The sequence below is a fragment of the Centruroides vittatus genome, unplaced genomic scaffold, assembly GCF_030686945.1.
Source record: "Centruroides vittatus isolate TY-2023 unplaced genomic scaffold, ASM3068694v2 contig_1154, whole genome shotgun sequence".
Classification (NCBI taxonomy): domain Eukaryota; kingdom Metazoa; phylum Arthropoda; class Arachnida; order Scorpiones; family Buthidae; genus Centruroides; species Centruroides vittatus.
In genome coordinates this window covers 1,877,537-1,884,293 of record NW_027120741.1, presented here as the reverse complement: position 1 = coordinate 1,884,293, position 6,757 = coordinate 1,877,537, and positions in this window count along the sequence as shown.

Here is a 6,757-nt window from a genome sequence, read left to right as displayed (position 1 = left end):
GGAAGAAGTGTGGTCCGTTACATCGAGGGTCCTGCTAATATATATCGTTGTAATAAAGTTGTAAAGTAATAACAAATAAATGTCTAAATTGCTAAATTAAACCTGTAATAATATTATAGAATAAACCTGGAAAAAATGATAATAAATGAAAGAACAGCGACGAAGGATATTTACTAACTTATGCAACATAAATAAATGGTTGAATGATTCTCTCTTCAAATATCATAATACCGTGAATATATAAAATACTAATATTGGTTAAGAGTTTTATTTATACAGTATTTTTCTTGAGCCTACAAAAAAGTTTTCCATATAGGCTACTTATGTATATTATTTCATTCTCTTGGGTAAAATTCGATGTATCCGAAATACGATATATAGGGGACCGTTATATCGAAGATTAAATTTAAATATAACGTTTGAGGCAAAAATAAAATTTTATTAACAGTAATAGTAAATTAATTAAATTCATTTTATAACGTTATAAAAACACATTTAAGCATTTCTATGCCTTAGAAAATGTGTTTATACAATTATTTATTTCTAAATAGTATACTATAAGGAACCTAAATGTTAAAATTCTTAATTAAAAATTAAATTTATAGTTAAAACTTATTTAAAAAAGAAAATTAAAATCGGGACGAAAAGAAGCGGTTAAAAGCTCCACTTGTATTTGAACATGTTCCAGATATCCGATAGTATTTTCCGCTTAAAGTGGAAAAGTATTTTAAGAAATCCAGATAAACAGAAATCATTTCTACGTTCTGAATGTAGATTTTGTCGAGCAGAAAGCGAGAAACTTTACTACAGTCGTTGTGATAGTGTCAGCTCTCGGGACAACAATCCCTGTGGGGTATAAGTGTGTGACAGATCAACCGATTGCGAGTCACACATCAAATTTACCGAATGTACTTTACTGGTTTTCCAAAGATTTATTTCCATCATAAACATGTTTCAGAATAAACAAGAATTCGATTCGCTAGATCTAACCTTTTCTTTTACACGGTAAACACCGGGCTGCGTTTCGATTATAAATTTAAAAGAAACAAGAGAAAGAAAGGAAGACCGAGAGGAGTGGTCTGAGGAAAAAAAAGAACAGCAAGAAAAAAGAAAATCCAATAGAATCACGAACTTTTCAAAAATGCCCAATTGCATTAGATTTTATCAAAATGCCTAACGGTAACCATCCAATCAAATTGAATTTTGATTTTATATAGGAGGGGAAAAGTAATGTATTATATATATTATAAAAAACGGAAAATAATAATAACGATTCGTATTTCATTTTCCGCATTATCGAATTTTCTTCTCGGTCAATTTCGGAAACAAGAAAAGAGAAAACACAGTTACCATGACAACCAACGTTTTCACATGGACCGAGGGAAAAAAAACCGCGATGAGAATTCAGTTTCTATTTAAGGTAAAAGTGCGGACTATCTGGTGAGTCCAGTCGTGGATTGTGTCGGATCGGATACGTTAAGAACACCATTGGGAAAGAATGGAAATGCTCAAGAGACAAGAGATTTTCTTTTCGTTTTCGAAATGAAACTCGATCCCATTCTATCCTGTAAACAATAATTTATTTATTTCCCCCCGACATTGAACTCCGTACAATTCCGATAAGAGAAATAAATTCGTGTGTCCCGGAAGGAAAATCAGTCTCTCTCTATAAATCTCAATATTGCTTTTATCATTTGCTCAGTATAGATTGGATTGTCTTTGACGTCTACGGAAAACCGTATAAAAAATTCAAGACAAACTAACCTAACAAAAATACGAAGATCGGAGTTTTTATACGGTTTAAATATTCTACAAGGACGAAAATACCAGCGACAGTTCGGTAATTTAATAAATAAATAAAAACAAAAAGAGAAATGGAGTAACTGTACGTTTTCGCACGTTTATTGCTTTAATAAATTATACACGTCTTACGACGTTTCAAATTAAAAAGTTAATTTTGTGATCTTTTACGAATTGTAATAATTAAAAACAACGCTACTTGATACTTCGAAAGTATCTTAATTTCGTGTAGAACAGGATTATAAATTTTTGAAAACTGTGTTCAAAGCTTTGTTGCCTTTACAAATTGTCGTTTGTTGCTAATTTATTTTGTAGCAGAGTAGCAATTAACCACTTTTCACTTTCTGGTCTTATTGTTTAGCAACGTTACACTGCGTACAATCCAAGTAGATTACCAGAAGAGCAATGAACGAATCCTAATTAGGAGATTGATTGACAAAGGTTTCCAGCTTTGCAATTGTAAGACTAAACTAAAGCTTCCGTCATTCAAGCAAATTTGATCAAGGCGCAAGAATCAACAGGATATCGACTGTTTGCCTACTACTTTGATGATCCTCTTTACTCTCTCATTCTTCTCTCGTGGGAGCCCAGAAAGTGTTTAGGGATATAGTAATTGGATACAGATTATCAAATGTATAGATCACCCGGATAAAATTCGATCCTAGACAACCTTCTTTTCATTCAATTTCGTTTTATTCTTCCAAGTACTAACCGATGTTGATAAAACTTTGCTCACTTAATTTAATAGGCTTTTCTGGCAACTTTGTCTTGTATTAATTTTATCAAAAAATATGAAAAAAAATGTAAGGTTAAAAAATGTCCATCTGTTTTGTATCTTTATTAATCAAATAATAATAATATTAATGGATAATTTGTTATTTTACAATACTCTAATGAATAATTTTCTCTTTTATTAATGAAATTATTTAATGTAGTTTCATACTTAGGTCTTACAATTGTTACTGTTATTACGCAGTGTTACGTGTGTTTTTTAGATATTTTCTATACTAAAAAACATTGAAAATTTCTTTAAATTTATGCTGTTTCCTGCCTTTCTTTCAATGAAAATTTCTATCGTTTCAGTTCATTTAATATGTAAATATTTAAATTAAATTTTCACCATATTCTTCGGAAATCGATTAATGTTCACGTTTTCAAAGAGTAATAATAATTAATAACAACATTTCAAACGATATTTAAGATCTCTTTCATTCCCATTTTAATTAATCAAACGTGATTTTTACTTAGTAACTGCAGAGGATGGATGGAAAGCTTTTGAAAAATCTTCTCGGTTTTAGTAAGGACGATAGTTTTAAAACACTAAGACTTTTGTAAAATATTAAAATGATCGAATCATATAATTTATTAGTTCTTTCAACCGTACGAAGAGCATTTCTGATATTCTAAATTTATAGTATATTCTTTCAATATTTCGAGCATCACTAAAGCGTGACAACTTCTATGTAATTCCACAAGATTCATTCAAAACGGATCAAATTTAAAGAAAAATAGAAAAATTAAACTCCTAGTGAAGATATGAGGCTTATCGATAAGGTATTCCAGAGATAGCAGATGTTTCCTTTAAATATTGGTAGAATATCCAGTTATAAGTCTGCTTCCATGATTGCCTCGGCAAAGCCCGATTTCCTGTTATCATCTCTTTGCTTGATGTGCCGCACTTATTGAAGACTTAAAACTCTGATTTATGGAACAATCGTAAAAATTTCCCGAATTACTCTATATATACATGTATGTATGTATGTATGTGTGCATATTTTTATATATAAGCCCATAATATGTAGCAATACGCATGTGATATATATATATTTATATAGGCCTATATGTAGTTTGGATGATAGATTTTTATGTCGGACACATTAAATATACATTACGTAAACCGGTAAATATCCTTCTATTGAAATTTCCTCGACTTCCTTCTATAAACAGTATTGAAAAATAGCAATAACGTTATTTCAATTTCACGAAAAATAGAAAATTCCGTAGTCGAATTTCCGGTAGCGGATCGACGTTCTCATTTTAGTTTTCCATCTTTACAGTCTCTCTTCTATTCTTCATCATTTATTTACAAGGGGATTGTGCCAATATCGAGATGGGAAATGCTTTTGTATTATGCAATCATTCAACTAAACTATCGATTCGGTTCTTGATTGCAAATTCGAAAAATAAATTACATTTCCATTTTAGAAAAGAGCGAAAGGCAATCTTGTTTTTGATGTTTCCGACACGAAGAAATGATACAGAACAAACAAATTAGACAAGTTCGGTTTACAATTTTCTAAACAGGATCGTATTCGATCGTTACCATCAATTTAATCTAATCTTTCGACGAAGGCTAATCAGCCGGTAAAGAGAAAAGAAAAAAAATAAAGCTTAAATACGCTTTTTCATCATTAAAATACAGAAATCTATTTGAAATGTGTAACAATCAACCAGACATTATGAGGGGAAAAAAGAGAAAAAATGCTAATTGCTTCGATAAACAATGATTTAGCAGCAATCCATGTTCATGTTTCTGATTTGATGTTTTTCTGGTTTTTTCCTAACTTTCCCTCTTTTTTTAAGAAGACTAATTTCTATTTTTTCCCCTTCTTTTCTTACCTTTATTTTACTGATTTCGATTTCCATAATTGATTTAATTATTGAAATTCCTCATCAGGAAGCTAAATGCAAATCAACTTGTTTCTATTTTTTCTAGTTTTTTTTATTTCTTAAGAAAAACAAATTATATCTGGGGAAAAAAAAGTAAAAAATATCTTTCGAAAGTTTCTGAAAATTTATTTTTATATAGGTTATGTTATTCATAAGTTTTATACAGTATATGTTATTTTTAGTAGATTTTTTTGAACTTTCTTTCAGTCTAAATAAAATAATTAATGTTAAAGTTAAATTGACAATTTATATAATTTCTGAAATTATATGAATAATTTAAAAATAATATTAAATTTAACTCAATCGTTAATTTAATACAATAGTTCTATCCTGTAAATGTATTAAATTTTACGAATTATAATATAAAAATGTAATAATAATAAATTAGAATATAAATTCTATGGTTTATATACTCAAGAATTTAAAATTATTATTTTATAATATTAAATCTACGAGATATCTTCAATGTCTTCATTGTACTAGTGCTAAACACATGAATGAATGAATGAATGATGTTCGCTTTGACGTGAGTTATCGCCTAACGTTGTAGATCTATAAATATTGAATCTATATTTCGAAACAAATTATTTTCGATAAAATAAAATTCTGGTATAGAATACTAATAACAAAATTCGGCTTTGGATGGCGAATATCTTGTAAGAAAAAGCCTAAAATGATGGATTGCGCCGTGAGTAGTAAACAAAAATTCAAATTTGAAGTTTATACAAAAGAAGGGGAGGAAATTGATTAAACTAGAATCTTGAATTAAATTTTAATCAAGTTTTATGATTGTTATTTAAAATATTTTGGCTTGTAGAAAGAATATGATGAAGTGTGAGACAAAAATTCAATTGAATTTTTTTTTAAAAAAAATATTTCTTAACGAAATTTTTTCTATTTTTTAAAATAAAGTAGCTTATATTTTAACCTGTATGACTTACAAGAGATAAGGAAAGAGTTAATGCTGTTGCGTGAAGATTAAGCTAAAGTTAAAACTAGGAATTACTTCAACCCGCATACGATTTGTTTCTCATCTATTCCTATTAAGATATTACCTTTATCTGTTGTTACTTTTACAATTTCGAGAAGTTTACCATATTAAAATAATACATATTGGCATATTTAGCAATAATGTTTAAACACTTATATAATATTTTTATTAGCTTATAGATAGTCCGTGATATATTGTATTAAGAAAAACAATTTAAAAAAACGAAAAATTACAAGAATAATCAATAAGCATTGACAATTTCTGTGTTGTCAGCAACTTTTCAGAAAACTTTCTTAAAAAATTAAAACAAAAAAAGGGTTTTACTTGGCAGAAAAAAGTAAAAGAATATGATAATTGAATTAATATATTAAAATTTCTTTTGTCTTTTTCCAGTCGAAAAATTTAATCCGAGAGAGTAGAAAAAAATATTTATATATATCTTAGTGCATGAATATTTATAATTTGAAAATTCATGAAGAACAATGGATCTTTTTTTCAGTCTATTTTTCATTTCTTTGAAGTTATTCCTCCCTCTCTTCGAACATTGTTAAAAGTAGAATCATCTTTTAGCATTTTCTTTGTAAGGTTCTACATCAACACAAAAATCATACAAAGAAAAGATAGGAGTACTAGGAAAGTAGTACCTCTACTACATATGGAGTCTTCTGGTATTATGCTGAAGCGCACAATATTTGGAGATTGAAACGTTTCTGGTAAAATGAAATTCTGGGTATTTGGAATGCCAGAGGCAAAATTCTACTTAAACTTTCGAATGTTTTATAAAGGCATATAAGCTTACTTAAATTAAGAATGATGTAGCAATAAAGAAATTATATAAAATTGAAAAAAATGAAACAAAAATTCTTGTTTACAACTTAATCAATTAAGCTATATAAAACTAGATATAAAAAGCAAACTTGCAAACAAAATAGTCTGTTTAGATAATTTATAAATGTTATTGCTATAAATATAATTGTAAACAGTTGAAAGATATATTTTAATAATTTTAAACTTGTGTTTATACTATTTTCGGGTTTAATATTTACAGAAATATTAAAGTACATAAACAAACGTACAAAATAAATACACTATTGTAGTTGGTTTAGTATCTTCTGTATCAAAATATCCCAGATAAATCATTTCTAAAAATTCAATATATATTTAAACGAAAAATATGTAATCACGGAATTTTTATATCGAAATAATTTGTATGAAATAAGATTCTTTAAGACAAATTTTAATTAAATTTAAATAAAAGTATACGTAGTATCAAATTCCTTATCTTTTCTTAGCATA